General features: G+C 39.6%; 1 long non-coding RNA gene across 1 annotated transcript; it reads left to right on the top strand.

The window, feature by feature from the left end:
- The first annotated feature begins 65 nt into the window (after positions 1 to 65).
- LOC128778682 (uncharacterized) lies at positions 66 to 23,168 on the top strand. Its single transcript, XR_008424418.1, has 3 exons — positions 66 to 289; positions 4,638 to 4,732; positions 23,092 to 23,168. It is a non-coding gene; the product is annotated as an uncharacterized LOC128778682 (long non-coding RNA).
- Positions 23,169 to 23,511: the final 343 nt, after the last annotated feature.

The following is a 23,511-nucleotide window of genomic DNA, read 5'->3' as shown; positions in this document are numbered from 1 at the left end:
GGTTGAGGAGGCTTAAAGATCCTTGGAGTGAGTCCTTGCCGCCCTCCTTGAGGAGAGAGCTGGTGTCCATTTTCTGATTGGTGTCTGGACAGAGACTTCTAAAGGAAAAGCTATACCTTGCTCTGGGTGCAAATGCTTGGCCCATAGCTCTTTGCCTTTTGGGTGCGGCAGATACATACCAGAGATTCAGCCCTCAGACCTGGCTGGCTTCGCACCCAGAGTTATTAAGAAGATTGCTTGCTGTTCTTAGAAAATACTTTCTGATCTGCCCACTGATGCTTGAAATTGCGTAAGTACAGATGCAGTTATTAATCTCTTTGGTTTAAAGAGTTTTAAAACTAAAATTAAAGATAATCCCAACACCTTGCACCCCACACCCCACCCTCAACTAGCAAGAAATGGTTGGTTCAATGGGAAGTGTACTGGCTTTGGGACGAAACGAACTTGGATTTGAAACGTAGTCACGCTACTGACTGGTTCTTTTTCTCGTTTAATCTCTCGCGGACTCCGTTTCCTTATGTAGAAAATAACAATAGTCATACCTTCTTGAGTTTTTTGCTTGCTCGTTTTTGGCGAGGAGAAGCTAGTTTTATGCAGCACCAGGATCACCCAGCAGAATGCCTGACATGTGGTAAGCGCTCAATAAATAGCATAATTAATTAGAGCCTTGAGATCAGGTGAATCATTTCATGATCCCCTCATCATTTTTTTTTTTTTTTGAGAAAGTTAAGATTTTTGGTGGGACGATTGGAGACAATAAAGAAAATCTCCTGAATTGTTTTCCAGATTGGCATGGAGCCGTGGCTGGTAACCATTGCTTTCCTTAATTAACCTCCTCGATCTCAGGCTTAGCCTGTGGCAAGTCCGCAGTGAATAGAGCAGAGGTCCTGGGGATAATGGGTGGTGTTCCACTGACATCTTAAGTTGCACACTGGGAAAAAGAGAAAATAATGGTGCATCTTCTCCCTTCAACTGCCGGCCGCCCACTCCATCCCACTCTCCCTGCAATGCTTTTATTTAGAAACCTCCTTCATTGTTTTCTTGTTTCCCATCATTTCTGGTTTTCACCACTTTGGTCTTGACTCCAGAATCTGAACAATTATTCATATGTTAATGATCCCCAGAATTCTGGTAGATAGTAATTAAATATTGTTAACTGTAGGGCTCTGCAACACCTTCGGTGTCTGATGGAAAGATCTGGAAACAGCACTGTTCCAGACACTCGCACCTGTCTCTGGCCCTAGATTTTGCTGACTTTATACCATCCTGCGTTAGAAATGTCAGGTCATTGGACATTTCTTTCAGTTCTTTCAGTTAGGGGTCGTTTGCTTGAGGGGAAAGCTGGCCATCATGTGGAATGTTTTTGTTAGGGGCATACTTGAACTCTGTAGTGAATACCCTCATCTGTGGGAAGGCTGGGATAGCTATTTATCTGCCAGAAATCATTTTATCCCCCCAGCCAGTTCCAAATCTCTCTTCTCTGTTTCCTGGAAAACTCTCCAGAGACATATTCATGAGACCCCACCTTCATGGGATATTTTATGTCTATGGTCTACAAAATGCACTTATGCAGTTGTGGAAATACCATGGGGCTTTGGATTCAGGCCTCAGTTTAAATCCTAGGTCTTCCCTAAGTAGTTATATGAACTTGAGTACATTATCAAATATTTCTGAGTCTCAGTTGTCTTGTTTCCAACTGATGTGCTAATGTGTGGTTGAACTATTAAATTATTTAATATAAATAAGGCATCCAACAAGAAATATTAAATATTAGCTCCTTGTCGTCTTTTCCTTAATGATTTCCTTTCTTCCTCCACTCATACTAGTTTTGGAAAATGTGCATTCATGCACACATACACACACATGCATACACACACAAGTTAACACGAGGCAATTAAATAAAATACTTCAGAGAACCAAGAACTCTTTTGGGAAGCCATTTTCTTCCTGGCAAAGGGCAACTGGGTCTATAGAACACACTCTATTGGAAAAAGGGGCATTCATTCCCTATCATTTCTGGTTTTCTCCACTTTGAAGGTCCATTATTGGCACAAATGAATGCAATGGCAAACAGAAAGATTTATAGCAATAAGAATACACTGTGTAGTTTCAAAGTTGGATTTGGGGTGTTAGGAAATGCAATCTAGAGGTCAGTGAAGCCCTCTTGCAAAAGCTGCCTTTGCCAGGCTTGGGAAGGGTCCCAGCATGTTCCCTGCAGTATACAACTGTAGGAGTCAGGGTTGTCACTGATGACTGGCACTCTGAACCATCTGAGGAGTACGATCTCCTTCTACTTCTATCAGGGAGGAAATGGGGGTAGAGCCCTGTTATTTCAATCTTCAAAAATCTTACCTGTCAGAATTCACAGGCATATGCAAAGACATTTACCAAAAGGATAGGATAATTTCAGAGAAGTATTCTAATACAGGAGAAACAAAGACTATAACTCTAGCTAACTCCATTGTCTCTTCCATCTCAAAGGAAAGACTCCCTATGCCTTATGTCTTTGCAAGAAGATGACCCTCCGTAGGGTCCCCTGCATTCCCAACCAGGCCCTCAAGGCTTGAGGCACTCAAAGCCCATGGGTCTCCTTTTTCAAGTCCTTCTTTCTCTCTGACAACTCTAACAATTCCCAGGATATATCACCACCTCTTCCACTGCACAGAGTCTTGCTCCTTTCTGAATACCCTCAAATTTAGCCAGGAAGGCATTACATTTTGCTGCCCCCAAAGTGGGAGCAAGTCAGAGAAGAAGGATGGCGTCCCATGAGTGAGGGTAAACATGGATACAAATTGAAGTTTCTTTTCAACCTTTTCAACAGTGATGTGCTAGTTTCTTTACTAGTTAGATATTAGATATTTTCTCAAAGGTAAACATTATTAAACATTTTGCTTGAAGACAAGACCACTGAACCATGTTGGTGAAAGAATATTTCTTATCTTACCCAAGTATGGGTCCTATTTGAAACAGCATTCCTCTATTTTTTTGCCTGAAGGGGTGTTTGTCCCTGTTGACCTTGAGTGGTCTAGTTTTATAATAATATAGCTTAATGGCCACTCTCCCTGTTAACCAAGGCATGGCCCCAGTTTCTATTAAGTTCTTTTGATGAAAATTGTCCTGTGACATTTGATCCCACCCCACTCTCAATTTCCAATACAATGTTGACTTTCGCATTGGATATATAACCTCTTAGACAAAGGTTGGTTAGTTCCAAGGGGCCAGTGTAGGTCAGAAAGGGATGTAGATTTGTAGGTCAAAGGTGATTAACATATGACATAGAACCCAGGTAATTTACTTCTACCATTGGATTATTATATCTGCACTACCAAGAAAAATCAGTAAGTTGATTTTTGGCTAACATCAATGGGAACCTAATTCTTACTCTCTGGAGTATAATATATGATGTAGCACTTCTGTTTGGGCAAATCGTTATCTCATTGCACCCCTAAGGGTATATAAATAGGGTTAAGGTGAGGATCTTTAATTAAAGCTTAGCCCTGAGTTGAAGAACTAAAATAGGACACTGGTTCCAATTAAGGGTTTTACTGGTGCCTTAGAAAGATGGGGTTGATAGTTAATAGTAGACTGTCATCGTATTGATGCCTTTATGATTTCTTATTCTTATGTGCCCACATACATTTAATCATGAAGTAGCTATCTGGAGAGGCAGTGTAGCAGAAAAGCACCTGAATTTGGGTTGGCTAGACCTCTGTTTAATACCAATATTGCCTTTTACTAGTTAGTAATATTGGCTAATTTATTCCTTGAGCCTTTTTTTTTACATATCAACAATGGAGATAATTTATACTAAGACATTTTCATGAAGATTTAATGAAATAAGATATACAAAGTACTCATCAGAATGAATGCCATGCTATGCCCACAATAAATGGCAAATACACCTACATTTTTAGTAAATCATGTGTGTATATATATATATATATATATATATATATATATATATTCCATTCCCTAGGGTAGGCTCAGTCATTCATAAGAATATATTTAAGTCTTGACTTAAAACAAACAAAGTCTATGCCATTATCCTGAAAGAGAGATTTGTGAGCTAGGTTGATCCTAACGCTTACATCTCATATCGTGACGGTCCGAGCGGGAAGGCTAAGTAATGGGTCTCTCTTTAAGAACTAAACTTAAGTAGTTATTGCCTACTTTTAGTCACAGTTTATGTAAAAACAGTCTGTACAGTTTCACACGAGATTGGGCATAGGTCAGTGATGTGAGGAGACTGTCCTCTTCTGTGTAACCTGGTGTTTCTGCCTATCTTCCATGCAGAAGCACTGATTGCTTTTCTTCTGAATTGTCTCTTTAAAGATGGTTGGATAGTGAAGAACCTTGGAAGATAGGGTATCTCCCTGCTGAGTGAAGGGTGTGTTTCCTTACAGTTGGGTATAATAAAGACGGTGTTCCCTCCAGAGCCTGGAGGGCAGGCAGGCCTATTGCCCGTTGTAAAAGGTGTGGCTACCCTAAGCCCAGGGTCCTCCTGCTCTAACAGCGGCCCACTGAGCCCATCTGTGTCTCTTCGGTGATACTTGGAGGCAAGGAGAACTATAGCAAATATATGATTCTTGCTTCTTGATCTCTGCTACTCGTGATAAAACCCTTTGTCTCTGACTCAGGAGTCTTGTGTCTTCTGCCAGCATCCATAACTGTGGCAGGCTGATTTGTTAGTTTGCAAGAAGAGTAAAATCTCAGACTCTTCCATTTTTGACAGGTAAGAATGAAGCAACCTCTTTTCTCAAGGTGAGCACCTCAGTATCGTGTTCTTTATACAAAGTGCTTTAGATAGACTATTCCACAATGTTTTTTTTTCCCAATATAAAAATGTCATTCCACGTTAATCCCCACGAATGGGACTAATGCACAAAGGTAATGGGAGACCTAACAGGCACGATTGTCTTCTTGCCTAAGCCGGCTCTGTACAGCTGTTAATCCCCAGGGAAGACTCTGTAAGGCTCTACTCACTTTGGCAGGTTCCCGGGCTGCAGCTCGGCAAACTGTCGCATGAGGATTTCAAATGGCACTTGAACAACCTGAAAGAATTGATGGAACTTGCAAGCGTGTATTTCTTACCATCAAGGCATAGATGACACACGGGGAGAATGTGGCGCCACGTAGTTTATCCCAAGCAACTGTTTTGCTAACGAGGAAGGAGGTGGATCTGTGGCTCTGTCTCAAGATCAACATAGGTACTTGAAATACGGGAGTTGGTAATGATGCCGCAGAGGAAAAGAAAACATTCCTCAAGGAATGGGAATGGAAGCAGGAGATAGCTATAGGATTAGGAGGCTTAATTTAAAAAATGGTCTTTGGTAACACGGACTGCCAAAAACTCAGCTTGCGCCCTGCACCGTGTGTGACTTTTGGCACTAGTTTATCTTTCGTGCCGTGCGGAACAATTAGGCCTGTATCTCTCTAAGTACACAAATGTCTTTCCATCATTAACAGTCACACCGAATTCTATGTGGAAGAGCCAGTACTTGTCAATATTTTGCCCGTCAACAATATTTAGATTTCATTGTGCATTTGTCTTTGTTTCTGGTACTAGAGACAGCCCAACCCTTCTACAACTTGCGAAAGGGACCATTAAGGTCCAAGAGTCCACACCACTTGAGACAGTGAAAAAAATGAAGATCCCCCCCCCCCCCCCAAAAAAAAAGCAAAACCTGAGTGAGCAGTTCCAGATAAGGACTGTCTTCCCTGAAAATGAAGATGTATTTGCTTGGGGGGTCTAGCTCGGTTTCACGTGAGTTTGCAACACGGCTGTGTTTGACAATGTTGTCAGCTAGAATCGCTCTGAAGGGTTTTTCTCAGACCAAAATAATCTGAAGGCTCTCTGCATGTCCTTCAAGGATCCTCACCTCCTCAGCAAAGTTTGCCTGAGTTGGAGACAAATAAAGGATTCTAATTAGGGCTCTAGGGAGACTGAAAAGCAATTGTCTGAGCCTGTTACTCAACTTCGTGAGCTCATTAATGGACATCTTTGTCTGCATGATTGGAGAAAGAGCAGCAAGTTCATTTTGGCCAAACAGGCCCGGGCCTGAGAGACTTAATATTTGATAACAAAACATTACCTATTATTGCGGTTAGGAATGATTGGGTTCAAGCAACAGACTGTGGGCCATTTCAGAGACACAGGAAAGAAAGAAAGAAAGAAAGAAAGAAAGAAAGAAAGAAAGAAAGAAAGAAAGAAAGAAAGAGTAAGAAAGGGAGAAAGAAAGAATGAAAGAAAGAAAGAAAGAAAGAAAGAAAGAAAGAAAGAAAAGAAAGAAAAAAAGAAAGAAAGAAAGAAAGAAAAAAAGAAAGGAAGAAAGAAATTTATGAAGGCTATAGAACTGTGAGATTAAAGAAAAAGGCCTATGCTAAGACCAGTCCTTGGAAAAGAGAAGCAGAGACACTCTTGGGATCTGGTGGCAGAACTTATAGACAGTCTCTTCAAAATGTCAGGATGGCCAGTTGTGGGAATGAAAGACCTCTCGTCGTTTTGAATCCTGGTAACACTGTGCTCAAGATTCAAATTTCGAGGAGAAAGAAGCTGATTGGTTTAGTTTGGATCAAAGATGTATTTGTTGGCAGGTAGGACAGAACAATTTGAGAGTCCCACAAGGCTACATCCAATGGGAAGTTCATTCTTCCAAAGGGCTGTCAGGGAGGTTACCAGAGGTATGGGGAAAGGAGGCTGGGCAAACATCGATAGTTATTCATAATATCTAAGAACATTTTAACCATGGTACCATGCATTTGGGAACATCTGCTAGTTCTGTGTCTCTTCATGAGATCTGGGAAGAGTGCCATGGTCCTCAAGGCTTGAAGAACAAAGCCCTTGCCAAGACCACAAACTGATTACAGTGACCTGGCCAAATTGTTGAATCTTCTGTTTCTTCTGTTTCTCATATTTCTACATCCTTGAGGAATAAAAAAGCAGATGGACTTAAGTCCTGTTAGCACTCTGCATTCTTTTTTTTTTAATGTTTATTTATTTATTTAGAGAGAGAGAGTGAGAAAGAGAGAGAGAGAGAACATGTGTGTGTGTATGTGTGTGTGTGTGTGTGTGTGTGTGTGTGCGTGTGTACGCACAAGCAGGGGAGGGGCAGAGGAACAGGGAGAGAATCCCAAGCAAGCTCCATGCTGTAAACGCAGAGCCTGATGCAGGGCTTGATCTCAAGAACCATGAGATCATGATCTGAGCTGAAATCAAGAGTCTGATGCTTAATCGACTGAGCCATCCAGGCGCCTCTGCACCATGTATTCTTAAAAGTAGGTCATATTATTCACAGGATGGATAGCTTCAGACTAGCAGCTGTGGCATTCAAAAGTTCTTTGTAAAGACCTATGGGATTTTTTAAAAAGATGAGTTATGGATTTCAGTGGCACATGGACATTTTTATTTACCCCGAGTTCATGAATTTCCAAAGCAGTGGGTTTTGACTGGGGAAGCGGAGTCTCTCTCTCGTAAGTTCATATTTTCCATCCAATGGAGACATTGTGTTATTATTTACCACTTGAGACAGGGGAAGCCAGGAGGGTGTCATGTGAGCAGTCAGGCTAACTGAAAGGCAGTCAAACCTAGAGCAGCCTGATGGCTACCGTTCCAGAAGACAATTTTGAGTAGTATGTGCACCAGCAGAGAGAAACTGTGCTGTCTCAATCCTTGCTTCTCAACTGAGGGTAGACATACTGTAGGTGTTATTTAAACTGCTCTCAAAGTTTAAACTTCAGTGTTCAAAACAACTTTGAGATTCAGATAAGATAGTGGTGACAGGGGCACCTGGGTGGCTTGGTCGGTTAAGCGTCTGACTTCGGCTCAGGTCATGATCTCACGGTCCGTGAGCGTGAGTTCGAGCCTGTTTCAGGCTCTGTGCTGACAGCTCAGAGCCTGGAGCCTGTTTCAGATTCTGTGTCTTCCTTTCTCTCTGCCCCTCCCCTGTTCATGCTCTGTCTCTCTCTGTCTCAAAAATAAATAAACGTTAAAAAAAATTAAAAAAAAAAAAGATAGTGGTGACAGAAGAATGTTATTTCATTCAGTGAGTACCTACTACGTGCCCAGCATTGCTCTAAGACTCAGTCCAAGGCAGTAGCTACTGGCCATGTGTAGCACTGGAAGGGGGCTAGTATGACTGAGGAATTGACTTTTTAATTTAATTTAATTTAATTTAATTTAATTTAATTTTAATTACATTTTTAAATTTTTTTTTACTGTTAATTTTTGAGAGAGAGAGAGCATGAATGGGGGAGGGACAGAGAGAGAGGGAAACACAGAATCTGAAGCTGACTCCAGGCTCTGAGCTGTCAGCACAGAGCCTGATGTGGGGCTCGAACCCACGAACTGTGAAATCATAACCTGACCTGAAGTTGGAGTTTAAGGGACTGAGCCATGGAAGCATCCCAAATTTTAATTATTTTAAATTTAAAAGACGGATACTTGATTCAGTTTGGGAAAACTTTTAAGTATTTTTGGGACAATGTGGGTATACGAATCTACTTTTGAAACATAAATTTTAAGAAATTTAAATATAGATCAAGCATTTTCTCTGAGAATTCAGTGTCTGCATTGAGGTGTGTCAGAAGTGAAAAATACAAATTGACTTTTGAAGACTCACTAGCAAAAAAAATAATAAAATATCTTGACATAAGCTTTTCCCACTGATTAGGTCTTGAGACAATATTTTGAACATACTGGAAAATGAATAAGTTATTGTAATAAACAGTTTCCACTTTTCTAATGAGGCTACTAGAAAATTTAAAATCACATTGCTGGCTTGTGTTATATTTCTATTAGATAGTAGGACTCTAGGGACTTCTTCATATGCCGTTTACTAAATCATTAAAATCACCCAATGAGGTAGGCGTGGACCCTTCCAACTTTTAGAGAAAAGACAGTTGAATGAAGCTGAGACATGACTTAAATCTCCTGGAGGTTGGGGTGCCTGGGTGGCTCAGTCGGTTGAGCGTCCGACTTCAGCTCAGGTCATGATCTCACAGTTTGTGAGTTCGAGCCCCGCGTCAGGCTCTGTGCTGACAGCTGGGAGCCTGGAGCCTGCTTCGGATTCTGTGTCTCCCTCTCTCTCTGCCCCTCCCCACTTGTGCTTTGTCTCTCTGTCTCTCAAAAATAAATAAATGTAAAAAAAAAAAAATTAAAAAAAAATCTCTTGGGGGTTACAGAGCTTTCGCGGGAGAGCCAGGATTCCAGTTTGGGTCTGTTTGGCTCCCCCTTTTCCTGCTTCCATTCTCTTGAGCTGTTCCAGTTATTTCTTCTAGGGAAACCAGAAGAGCTCACAGGCTTTCTCTCTTGATTATTCATAGTAAAACATTGATAACCCTATTTGTGGACAAGAGGCAGATGGAAACAAAACTTCTACCTTCTTTTCACGTGGCAACAGGAAGAATATTTGACTTCTTGCAAAGTGAACGAACAAAAAAGCCCATTTTCATGAACAAATGGAGTCTCACCAAGGAAGTTTAAAACCTACTTGAAACATCAGAGTGAAATTTGCTTAAAGGGCCTGGATTATTTTATTTGATTTTATTTATTTTATTTCATTTATTTTATTTCATTTCATTTCATTTTGTTTCATTTATTTCATTTCATTTCATTTATTTTATTTTATTTTATTTTTTAAGGGGATTTGAAATTTGAGGGACCAGCCTAAAACCGATCATCGTCTTTGATATTAATTTATTATTATTATTTTTCATGCAAGTAAGGCTTATTTATCAAACACAGGGTTGATTCAACACTAGGAATTCTCAAAATTGGGTTCATTATATTAATGGCATCCAATATATGATCACCTCAAAGAACGTGAAAAGGCATTCCCAGACACTAATTTTTGATGTGATCAGTTAAAAATCAACTTCATCCCCCTTCTGCTTGATCACTTTCTCCCTATAATAGGAGCCAACCGGGGCGAAGCCTTCCTCCATCATTTGTATACCTGGGGTCACATCCATGACAAACACAGAGCTATGAGGGAGGGACGAGAATCCAAGCTGAAGGAGGGGAACACACCGTTTTAGGGACTCACCAGCTCACTCAGGGAAAATGTTTTCACCAGGAGTGGGGCAACCAGTTAGCAAATCATTGTTTGCACCCTGCTAGGGGCCAGCTGCCTGCCTGGAAAAGCAGCCTCACTGCTCCGCACCGGAATGAGCGCTTGCCCCCCATAGATGAGTTTACCTGCCATGATCGCGGCTGGAGCACGCAGGCTGAGAACCCCACTGATGTCTCACTGTGAGAAAGTGTCGCTGCCTCTGTGACAAAATCAGGCAGCCCGTCCTCCTCCTCCCCCCCCCCCCCCCGGAAGGTTTTCTTGTTATGCCCTCGATGTCACCTCTCTGGGTTACATTCCCCCACTATCACCCTGGGGTTGGGGGAGGAGGAGTTCTCACCAGGACCGCGTGATTGGCATTCTTGCCTGGTCCCTTTCTCCTGCGGCAGGTTGGTCCCCGCCCCCCCCACCCCCCCACCCCCCCCAGCAGAACCCTAGGCTGCTGGAGAGCCTTGCTATTTTTACTTCTCTGCGAGGGGATCTCGGGTTACAGATTATATACCGATGAGGTAAGGTACAGGTACGCAGATTCATGTTTCTAATTTAGCTTGGCACTGGTTTCAAACATTAAACAGTCTCTCTCCCAAGCTCCCCCTGTTCCCGCTCTTCTTCCACCGCTGCCATCTCACTTGATCCTCATTCTGAGGGTCACTTTCCTTTCCCGCTAGATCACCCCACTTTCAGTCTTCTTAGAGGGGGGACTAGGGAAAGGTAAGTTTCTCCTAAGATCAAAATGCCCTCTCATTCTCCATGAACTCAAGGGTAGCCACGCTGTTTAAACACACGTTCTCATAATAGGTGAATATTTGTAGGATGTTTCAGAGGTTTTCAATTGCTTTCACACATTCGTCACAGATACGCCATGCAACAGCCCAGAAAAAAATTAGGATTATTGCAATTATCTACAATTTGCAATTGAGGGGTTAATGACTTGACCGGGACAGGTTAATGACTTGACTAAGAGTTCACTGTCAAGACAAAGTACAGACGTGATGGATGGTGGAGAAACAAACCTCTGGTTGGAGGTACTGCCCTAAAAACAGCAGAGTCTGGAAAAGTGGAATACTTTTTTATTTTATTTTTTTCCTTCTGGGCCCCAGACCAATCTCTTGGTGTTTAGATTGCAGTGATTCTCCCTGAAGCCACTTGTGTAACAAGCACACCATATGTTTTCTATACTCTGTCTTATGAATTTGAAACTTTAGCATGAATTTAATTAGAATATAGGTGTTAGGGAACAGGGGACACTAAAATTAGAGTAAAACGAACAGGGGTTACTAAGAATCAGAACCCAAATGGTCATGCATTTTGTTTCTTAAAAATGTGCCTGTGTACTCAATTAGCATTTAAAAATATTTCCACATTAGCTTTAATGAGACATTGTGGGGACTTCAAAGCCGTTACGTTGCACTGTACTGATCCTTAAGGAGTTTCTAATAGAAGAAGTTACAGGAAAAAAATTTGTAAATAAGGCAAAGCTCTTTCCAATCAGAATTTTGCTACATACTTGGCAACTGAGAAAGATTCTTAGAGGGGGAAAGTGGTTTAGTTTGGACCTCTTGCTTATTTTATTTTATTTTATTTTATTTTATTTTATTTTATTTTTGGTTTATTTATTTTTAGAGAGAGAGAGAGAGAAACCCAAGCAGGCTCTGCACTGTCAGCATGGAGCTCAACACGGGGCTTGAACCCACAAACCACGAGATCATGACCTGAGCCAAAATCAAGAGTCTGAGGCTCAACTGACTGAGCCACCCAGGGACCCCAAACCTCTAGTTTTGAATTGTGACCATTGTGTTTTAAATGGTGCTGTTCCTCTCTCTTTAGACAAGGCTGTCAGTGCACCTACTTGTTACACACCAGTGCATATACTCATACACGTATACTCAGTGTGGGGTTCATTCTCGAAGCCTTTCACCATGCCTGGTTTGTGTTCCTAGACCGTAAGAGCATGAGCTGCTGAAAGGCAGGAACAACACCTTTTGTTTTCATTTATTCATTATAATTAAAATTGCTATAATTAATTTGTAATTAATTTTGCTATAATTTTCATAATACACAGGGTAGGTAACACGTGGCCTAGCAGAAGGTTTGGAATTTATGCATGGCTTCAACAAGTTTCTTGCTTTCCTTGAGCCTTCATATGCTCATCTGTAAGAAGGGGATAAATGTATAAATCTACCTTCTCGGGTTGTTTAGAGCATTAAGTGAAATTCCTATGAAGCAGATATAATGGTGTCCCACAGATAGTGTGCAATAAACATGCATATATGGGAAATACTTTATACAGTAAGTATATGTACACCCGCCCCCCCCCCCCCCATGGACACACATAAGTTCACATTTGTCTGCTCACAAGGATAATTCCCAGCAGCCTTATCCTTCCTCATGTTGTCCCTGATACTCAAACACTAATTTTTTTTTTCAGAAGAGTGAGGCAAAGACATAATAATCATGAAAGAGTTATATTGACATTTGCCATTGATGACTTTCCTTTTTAAATTTTTTATTTATTTTTGAAGGAGAGAGAGAGACAGAGCATGAGCAGGGGAGGGGCAGAGAGAGAGAGAGACACAGAATCCGAAGCAGGTTCGAGGCTCTGAGCTGTCAACACAAAGCCCAATTCAGTGCTTGAACTCACAAACCGCGAGATCATGACCGGAGCCAAAGTCGGATGCTTAACCGACTGAGCCACCCAGGCGCCCCGTGACTTTCCTTTTTAATACAGGTCAAGGAGACACATGGGGAGAGGACTGTGTGGTGCATGAGAAGATGGCTGAGTTGATGACAAAATGCCTCACAAAGTCCCAAAATAAAAAGGAATCAAAGTGGAGAGACGAGGACTAAAAACCTCTTGAATTTCACATGATCATGTCAACTTTCTCTTTCGCTCTGAATCATTTGAAACTTTGCAAGGAACTTTTAGTCATAAATCACTTTAATTTGTTCTCCACTTAGGCTCCATTTTAGCATGGAATCATTTTTTATGAACACCTCATCCAGACTAATTCATTTATTTCTAGTGGAAGAGGAATGGGTAGGGCTCGTGCTAATTCATGCATTCATGATTTTTTCTCTCTTCCGACACAAGAACAAAAATAGTTTCCGGATTAGAGGATTTTCGTGTTGATATTGTCTTATTTAACACATTTTTCCCGTATGTATTTTCTGTGTATGTTTTTTTTTTTGAGGTATAATTTGCGTATAATAAACTGCCCATCTTTAAGTGCACAGTCTGAAGATATTGGCCATTGTATACAGTGCAACCAATGTCATAGTCAAGTATTTTCCATTACTTCAAAATATTCTCTCTCACCACCTCAGTCACACTCTTATCACATTCAGATCTGCACTCTTATCACATTCAGCTCTGGCTTCTTTCACTCAGTTTAATGCTTTTAATTTATTAATTTTGCTATAATTAATTATAATTAAAGTTGCTACAATTAATTTGTAGCATGATTCATCCATGTTGGTGCATGTATTGGTTGTTTGTTCTTTTCTTTAAAAAATATTTATTTATTTGAGAGAGAGAGAGAGAGAGAGAGAGCAGGGGAGAGGCAGAGAGAGAGAGAGAGAGAGAGAGAGAGAGAGAGAATCCCAAGTAGGCTCCATTCTGTTAGTGTGGATCCTGACATGTGGCTCAATCCTGTGAACCATGAGATCATGACCTGAGCCGATATCAACAGTCAGATGCTTAACTGACTGAGACACCCAGGCATCCCAGTAGTTTGTTCCTTTTGTTCCTGAGTTTACTTTTGAATTCTGTCCAATTGACCTATAGATTTATCCTTAGGCCAATACCATACTGCCTTTATTAGTGTAGCTTTATAGTAAGTTCTACAATCAGATAGTATAATGAAAACAATTTTGTTCTTTTGAAAATGATTTTGCCCATTCTATGTCTTTTATCCTTCCGTATATAGTTTAGAATCAGCTTCTCAGTGTCTTCCAAGAAAGTTGCTAGAATAATTGGAATGTTTAATCCATTACACAAAACATTACACATTGTAGGATTGCACTTATACGAAGTTCTAGAATAGGCAAAACTAACTTATGGTGGAGAAGAAAATCAGAACAGTGGTTACTTGCCGGGGTGGGTGGGAATAGATTGGGATGGGATATAAGAGAACTTTCTGCAGAGATGGAATGTTCTGTCTTTCGACAGGGTTTTAGATGCACAGTTGTATACTGTTTGTCAAAGCTCATCATATTAACATACTTAAGATCTATGCTTTTTGTTGTATGTAAATTTTACCTCTAAAGATGCAAAGAACTGTACACAAAATTACTTGGTTAACATACTGTGTATTTGAAGATATTTAGGAATTACCATTAATCTTTCTGTTGTCTCAGCTTTTTCGGAAAAACAATCAACCACAAAATATCAGTGGCACACAGCCGGAGGCATTTATTTATTCCTCACTTGTCTGTGAGTTGTCTGAGGTGGTTCTGCTTCAGGCTATAGATTTATGAATTTATTGGGGTGGCTTCAAGCTTCAGGCTGTGTCCAGGATTTCTCCACATTCTTCCTACACTCCTTAAATTGGTGGTTATTGGAGGCATTTTCCAAAACGTAAGAACACCTGAGAGTAAGCCCAAACATGCAAGTACATTTCAAGATTTGCATGGGCCATGTCTGCTAGCATTTCTTTTCTAAAAGCAAATCACATAGCCAAACCCAACCCCCAAGGGGTGGGGATACACATGAGGCCAAGGCAAGGGTATGAATGAATCATTCCAATAAAGAGATGTATGTGAAGAATTGTGACCGTAAGTTCAGTCTACCAAGGTGGAATCATACGATTGTGGTATGGTGTTAAAGATTTTCAAAGAGGTTTTACTTTGCAGATGGATACTGAAATATTTATGGATTAAATTATATGATATCTTGAATTTGCTTATAATCTTAAGAGGGAGAAGTGGGTTGAAGGTATACAGGAAAAATATTGGCTATGAGTTAATAATGACTGAAGTCAGGTGTGGGTGCTAGAGGGTTCGGTATACTATTCTTTCTACTTTTGTGTATGTTTGCACTTTTCCCGTAATAAAACATTGAAGAAATAGGTTAAAAGAAGTCCTATACGTTAAACTGGTCCCTTTCATACACGAAGAGACTAACGTTGTGAGAGGTTGTGTTACTTGTTCCGTGATGAGACAGCTAGTGGTTGGCAGGATGAGGCTGGGACCCAAACCAATCCTTTCTCCTCGTTGTGGCTTTCAGTCATTTACTTGGTGGTTCCCTACATATTTATATAATAGTAGGCTCTGTGTAAAGTGTTATAGATAATGGGTTTCTCTTAAATAGATAAGGTTTCTCTTAAATTCCCCTGTCTTGTGGGTCACTATACAAGTAAACAGAATATAGTTATGAGGCTAAGTTGCAGAGACAAAAGTCCTGGGGATGTTGGAAAAAGCGTACCTAGATCTGCCTGAGGAAATCAGAGAAGTCTTCATAGATGAGCTGAGGTTTAGACTGAGACTTGTAGTACTAGCTGAACAAGCCAGAGAGAGAGAGACTGCGTGGTAGGAGTAGCTGCAGCATGTGCAAAGGTGGTGAGGTGTCAGGGGCATGGGGTTATGGCGCTTTGGGGGAATTACACGTTAGTGTGGTTAAAGGCTAACTACAGTGTGTGTGTGTGTGTGTGTGTGTGTGTGTGTGTGTGCATGCACTGAAAGATTCTGGAGAGAAAATACAAGAGAGATGAGTCTGTACTAACATGCTATGCAAAAAAGTTGAGATTCAATTTTGTGGGTCATTATTACCTTGCCTAGTTATTACGAATCACCTGTGACTCTCATTAAACTACAGAAGTTTAAGTCCTAGCTCTGATCTAATGACTCAGAATCTCTAGGGGAGAAGTGAGTTTGGGAAACATGATTATGGGAGCTACTGAGGGATTTAAAGCAAAGGAGTGACGTGATCACATTTACATGTTAGAAAGACCACACTGGCAGCTATGTAGAGGTTAGACGGGTGCAAAGTAGGTGCACAAAGCTAGTCAGAAAGATGAATCAGATGACTCCTGCAAGAATCCACGGGAGATATAATGAGTTCCTACACCAGAATAGCGGCAATAGTGAATAAGCAGAAAGGACGTTAAGGAGCTGAGATGGATAAGCTTCAATGAATAATTGCCTCTAGAGAGTAAGAGAGGAGGATTCTTCTTTAAATGTCTGGCTTGATGGGTAGTAGGACAATGTTGCTATTCATTTGCAGGCATGGAGTTCAGGAAAAAATAATGAGCTCTCTTTGAGACTTGTGTAGACTGAGATGCAGGACTTATAGAGAGAATTATCCAGAATTATCCAAGTCTTGAGAAAAGGTTTTTTCAAGAGAAAAACTTAAGCTGATGATAGATATTGAGAAAGTGTCAATATGAAAGTTTTAGTTGAAACCCTAAGTCTGTATTAGATAGGTCATATAGTTTGAAAAAAAAATAATAATTCTGTATTAGATAGGTCATATAGTTTGAAAAAAAATAATAAGTCAGAGCCTAGGAATGCAGTGGCATTTAAGGGAGAGACAGGGAGGGGACCTGGATGGAAGGAGAAGAGAGTAAATGGAAATCGGATAGAAGAAAGTGGGCAAATAGTCAAATAGGGATGGCAGTATTCTCACTAAATTCAGCCAAACAGAGGTTGTTGGCCTTGGGGCACAATATGTGGGATACTGACGGCAAAGGCTATAGATTTGAGTTGAGGACTAAGCGGAAATTAAGGAAACAGAGAACAAATATAGGTAACTTTCTAGAAGCTTTGAGGTAAAGTACTCCTTTTTTCTTATTTGAGTAGGAAATGGCATTTTTGGTGGGGGAGGTACGCACAAGACCTGTGCTTCTTGACAACAGGTGTGAAGGTTTACTTTTCACACCTTTGCCATAACAGATATGAATACTTTTCAGTTCTTTTGTTGAAAATTCACTGGCTAGTCATTCATTGTTAGTTTATGGCATAGATTTGATACTTTGGAGTAAGTTTGTATGAAAGAGACCAGATGTGACTACAGTGTGTCCAAAAGGATGCATATTAATTTCATTCACTGAACAACTATGTACCTCTGTGAGCATCTACTCTAAGTTGGTGACATTCATATATGTTTGTATGCATCGGGAGGGATACTTTCTTGTATGGTTGGTTGCGTAAATTGTAAAACTAAATGATATACTGGCAATTCATCAGATCTTCCCCAGCTTTTCAAAATAAAGACTTTGAGAGGATATTGATTGACTACTATGAATTTTAAGACAAGCTGGTCAGGAAAACACATGTTAACATTAATTTTTCCCCCACGATTAGGTTTTTTTTTCCTTCAAGAGCTCTCAGGAGTCTTAGGTAAGGTTTTAGAATGCATATCTGTTTAAAATTCCCACTTTATATGCTATCTAGTTATAACTCAAGCACTTTTTTTTTGAACCGCATGTATGATTACATATGGCACCTATTTCAGCCAAATTTAGAGCATTTATTACATTTCTTCAACCCTGTGTAGCCTAGCTGAGTTTAAGCAGGATTGAAACAAGCAAACTTTTTTTATTAAATTCTGTCCTAAAAACTTGTTGACACCACTGTCTTCCCCTTCCTCTCCCATATTCATCTGTGAAGTTGAGAACAACCTTAGGCTGACGAGAATCCTGGGCAATAAATGAAATGCAGATGAGTTTTAGCTGTGCTATTGTCAAGACTTTTGTTGTCTGAGTAAAGGGAGCCTTTCAGATAAGGGCCTAGATAATTTGACCCTAAAAGGAATTTGATCTTTGATGAGAGGATGAGAGGTTACTACTGTGGTGGCTACTCCTGTAGCTGGGGTGGTTGGTGAGGCAAGAAAAGGGGAAAGACAGCCAGAGCCTGGGTCTAGAATGGAAAGCTAAGAAAATCAGTAAGAAGTTTCTATTTCCTGCCATATGGTAAATGAGGTCATCTGAAAGGAGCTGGAAATAAATGACAAAATAGGAGAAATATTTTCTCAAATGCAGAGCTAAGCTCTCAAAGTAAAAAAGAAAAAAAGAAAAAAGAAAAGAAAGGAAAGGAAAAGAAAAGAAAAGAAAAGAAAAGAAAAGAAAAGAAAAAATTTCTTGAGAACTAAAATCACACACAAGACATACGAAACTAGACTAGTGGATAGGCACTGAATCTGGCTGCTTAAAGGGCATTAGTACATCTTGATAAGGAAGAGTCTTATCTTTTAAGTGCCTTTCAGGGATAGAATAGGACTTGGCTGAGCAATGAAGAGTTGGAATCAAGACCCTCTGGTGTAACATGGAGATGCTTGAAGAGCTCATTCTCACTCAGTGGAAGGGGTAGGCTTAAGAATCTTCTGTCGAAGACAGGCAACAAAGAAATTAGTCCTGTCTTTGTCATGGATCTGAAGAGTAGAAAATTCCTTATTTACCTGCATCATCTGGGAAAAGTCAAGCCAAGACATTAATATAAAGAGGTCCTCCATTTCAGTAGCTCTTAGGCATCTGGGGAAAGCGAACGGAAATCCTTTCTGGAGGTATGAACCCTCAATTCAAGATGGCAAAGACCACCCTAGATCACACCCTTTCAACAGAATTGACAAACAGAAACTAAAAAACACAAATGGAGACAAGCCATCATGAACCAGAGTCAGCAGAATCAATAAATATCAGTAATACACATCTAAAATTTCAGATATTAGAACTATGAAAGAAAGGTATATATGCATATGTATGCACAAAATGTTGACAGAAATGGGAACTGGAATTAATAAATGAAAAAGAAACAAAAGTATTATAAAAATGATAAGCAAATATGATCAAATAATAATAGGCATATTTGGAAGAAAAAGTACATACAAAAGTAAAGAGAAATATAATCACCAAAGTAAAGAAAGTCAATGGAAAATTTAAGCAGTGAATTGGTTAAAGCTAACGAGGGCATTAGTGAACTTGAGATTGGTTCTGAATAAATTACCCTTAATGATGCACACAGAGAAACAAAGGGCTAGAAAAATGACAGAAAGGATAAGAGATGGAGAAAAGAATGCAATCTAACATATATGCAATTAAAATTTAGATTGAAAGAGTAGAGAGAATGGAGGAGGAATAATAATCAAGGAATAATAGTTGAAAGTATTTTAGAATCAATGAAAGACACAAATCCTCAAATTCAGGAAGGTGAATGAACTCCAAGCAAGATAAATACAACTGCACAAAAAACACCAGAGGTAAAGAAATACTTGAAATAATTTATATAGATAGAATAGATCACACAGAAAGAAATAACGATTAGGGGCGCCTGAGTGGCTCAGTCGGTTAAGTGTCTGACTTCAGCTCAGGTCATGATCTCAGGGTTTGTGAGTTCGAGCTCCACACCGGGCTCTGGGCTGACAGCTCAGAGCCTGGAGTCTGCTTCAGATTCTCTGTCTCCCTCTGTCTGCCCCTCCGCTGCTTGCACTCTGTCTCTCTGTCTCTCTCTCTCTCTCTCAAAAATAAATAAACATTTAAAAAGATTTAAAAAAAAAAGAAAAGAAAAGAAATAACAATTAGACTGAAAATGGACTTGGAGTAACAACAACAGAAGCCAGAAAACACTACCTTTTCAAAGATCTGTCAAGTAAAATTTAGTCAAACCTTAGCTATCACTCACAAACAAGTTGAAATAAAGACATTTTTGGACAAGCAAAAAAGGAGTGTTGGCTATCAACAGACTTTCACCAGGGGAACATTTGTAGGTTACATAGGAAACTACAGGGAAAAGAAATCTGAGTCCATAAGGAAGGACAGAGATGCAAATGGAATGATGAACAAATAAATTGGTAAATCATATGAATAAACATAATCGAAAACACTGGAAAAAACTAACTGTTCTTATACTAGCGGCCAAATGTCACTATTAAATGTGATATTAGAACATAAGGTAAAGACACACCTGGATGGCTTAGTTGGTTGAGCATCCAACTCTTGATTTTGGCTCAGGTCACGATCCCAGGGTCAAGGGATTGAGCCCCTGTCAGGCTCCATGCTCTTCTGCCCCTCTCTTTGCTCACACACCCTCCCTCTCTCTAAAAAAAAAAACATATATATATATATATATATATATATATATATATATACACATATATATGAACTAAAAATCTGTATTAAAATTTACAATAAAAAGGGAGCCATCTGAGTGAAAGTATTCTCAGATATTTTGATTAAGCAGAGGAAGATATGTTGATTAATTTGGCATTGTGTTATCTAAGAGCATGAGGATTTAAGGTAAACCCTAGAATAATAGAGATACTTGATAATACTTACAAAGCAGTGGAGAGAAATATGTAATAAAAATGTCATCAAGTAAAAATGAGGCACAAGATGTGAAAAAAAAAGCATATACAAATAGGTTGAGTCGAAAGTGCAAATTAAGATGGGAAAATTAAATCCAAGTGTCATAGTCATACACAATGAAATGAGACAGGTTTTTATGGCACACAAAAACTGCATGAATTATGTATCCTCAAGTATCTAAAACAAAAATTGGAGAATTACACAGTATAATTGTCATTCTACGATCACATTGAGAGAATTTGTGACACATACCTTAACAACTGGTAGGTAAAACGGAGAAAAACTTGGCAAAAAAATAGAAAAAATATAATTAAGTTTCATTTTATAAACATGTAACCACTGAGGAATAAACACTTTCCTCAGTCATGTAGGAAATATTTGTGAAATTTGATCAAGCACCGGGCCATTAAAGCAAGTCTCGACAAATTTCAGAAAAATGTTATCAGACAGATTTTTATTTTCTGACAACGTTAAGTTAAAAATCAGTTGCTAGAAGGCTACTCAAAAAGCCCTATATATTTAGAAATGTAAAAGTACATTTCACAAAGAAAACTTGAGGGATAAAAGAATAAAGATGAAAATTCGAATACTCTTAGAATAGACTAGTGATGGGGAAAAAAATGCATATCCAACTTGGAGAACACCTCTAAATTATTCCACTGAAGATATCAGACAGCCCACTTAGGAAAAAATAAATGCCAAAAATTAATGATCTATGGATATCACTTAATAAGTTGGATAAGGATAACATATGGGATACCTGAGTGGCTCAGTTGGTTAAGCATCCAACTCTTGATTTTGGCTCGGGTCATGATCTTATGGTTTGAACCCCGCATTGGGCTCTGTGCTGATAGTGGAAATCCTGCTTGCAATCCTCTCTCCCCCTCTCTCTCTGCCTCTCCCCTTGTCCTGCTCTCATTCTCTCTCTCTCTCTCAAAATAAATAAACACGAAAAAAAAGAATAAGAGAATATTTTTGTACAAAGAGGAATGAAGGAAATAGTAAATGTAGAAATTAATTAAATAATAAAGACACCACAGCTAAAATCAAGATTCTCTCTCTCTGCCCCTCCCCCACAAGTGTGTGTGTGTGTGAGTGTGTGTGTGTGTGTGTGTGTGTGTGTGCGCGCGCGCGCGCGTTCTCTCTCTCAAAATAAATAAACATTTTTTAAAAATCTATAAAACTTAAACATATACGTTGACACATATGCAAATACATACAAATAGCCTCATTAGGAGTGAGTTCCACAGGATTTTCAAGGAACAGATAATTACAATCTTCCACAACTACTTCCTAAAGTAGAAAAACAGGGAAGTCTTCCCAAGTCACTTTACATTTAAGTATAGTATGACGTTTAAAATCTTGAAGGTGACTCTGGAGTCAATATTAAATATCTATTGCATATAGACCAAGAGATTCTTTTATTCAGCTGATCAGGGTTTAGATGGAAACCAATTTCTATTCTCTGAATGTGGATGAAATACGAAATGCAGGAAAAGATAAAGTAAAAGAAATCAGAACTATAAATCAGTATCAAAAAATCTTATTTCCCAAGCAACCAAAGGTTAGGGGGTTAGTTTTTGATTTGGGAAATATGCAACAATGGGCAATAAAAGTAAAAAAAAAAAAAAAAATCATGGAGCACCTGGGTGGCTCAGTCAGTTAAGCATCCGACTTCAGCTCAGGTCATGATCTCGTGGTTTGTGGGTTCCAACCCCACTTCAGGCTCTGTGCTGACAGCTCAGAGCCTGGAGCCTGCTTCCAGTTCTGTGTCTCCCTCTCTCTCTGCTCCTCTCCTACTCATGCTCTGTCTCTTTCTCCCCAAAATAAGTAAATGTTAAACACAATTAAAAAGAAAATCATCCTATGTAGTTCACCAATGAGTTGAGGCAGGGTAGCTAGTGGAAAGAGGAAATGTATCTTTTTGGATAATGTACTATGAAACAAGTATCTTAACTCGGCACTACATGTATTTATCTTTTCAGGTCATAAAGCTCTGAAGTAGGTATTAATTTTTCACATTAGGGAAAGGAAGCTCAGAGTCCCAAACTAGTAAATCGTGGAACCAGAGTTACCTTAGCCCATGGCTATTTCACAGAAAGACCAAGCTTCGTTCCTGACACCAAGTTGACCCTTAAGGAAGAAATGTTTTCTAAGATCAAAATGAGAATAGGAGCCGATTTAACCAAATAGCGTAGCTCTTCTGTACCTAAAGCAGACTCTTAAAACAAAATGTGAAATGTGCTATTCGTTTAGAAAGTGTATGAAATGAAAATGTACCATTTAAAGAATAGTGATAAACATTTGAGAACGCACCATGCAGATTGTGAAATAAATTATTCTTGGTAACTTAGAAGATACCTGTGTGCCCCTCCCTCCCCACTCACCCAACGCTTCCCAGGAATGGCCACTATATGGACTTTCGTGCTACATGGTCTCTTTAACTTTTTTATGGTTTTACCACCAGTGGAGATATCCTAAACAAGACACTATTTATTTTTACAAACCTATGTAATGCCTACTCCTGGATTGGATCATTATCCAGAAAAAAAAAAAAAAAGAAACTTTTAAAGAACATTTTTGTGACAACAAGCAAGTATTGTATTCAGAATTGGCATCAGATTATAGCATCGTATCAACAATGTTAAGTTTTCTCAACTTATTAAATGTGCTATGATGAAGTAACCGAAAGGTTTGATTTTAAGAAACACATGCTTGGGTGTTTACAGATAACAAAATTAAACATATGGAGTACAAAATACAAACCAAAGAAGACAGAGCACGGTACAAGTTGCTTCCTTAAGAGGAAGGCTCCCAAGAAAAGGTAAGTTGAATAGTTACTCATTGGCATCTCCTCTCTGGGAGTTTCCAAGACCCTATCTGGGGGAAGTCAATGGAGTGATGGGTGTGTCCTTGCCCGGATGGAGGGGGCAGTCACCTGGGTTGAAGGACAGTGTGGGTTGGGGACAGGTTGCAGGGATTCAACTTTCTTGCCCAGGCTGTGCAGTTTTTGTACTGCACAAACCTGCCTGGTGAGATGGCAGCAAGATGGAGGTTGGCAAATGGCGCTGATTAAGCCCATGCACTCTTTCTCAAGAAGTAGACCCTGGAAGGGATGGCTGTTTGTAATTCCTTCTACACAACTACTT

The sequence above is a fragment of the Panthera pardus genome, unplaced genomic scaffold, assembly GCF_024362965.1.
Source record: "Panthera pardus isolate Hobbes unplaced genomic scaffold, ASM2436296v1 HiC_scaffold_20, whole genome shotgun sequence".
Taxonomy (NCBI): Eukaryota; Metazoa; Chordata; class Mammalia; order Carnivora; family Felidae; genus Panthera; species Panthera pardus.
This window is presented reverse-complemented; position numbering and strand designations above follow the sequence as displayed.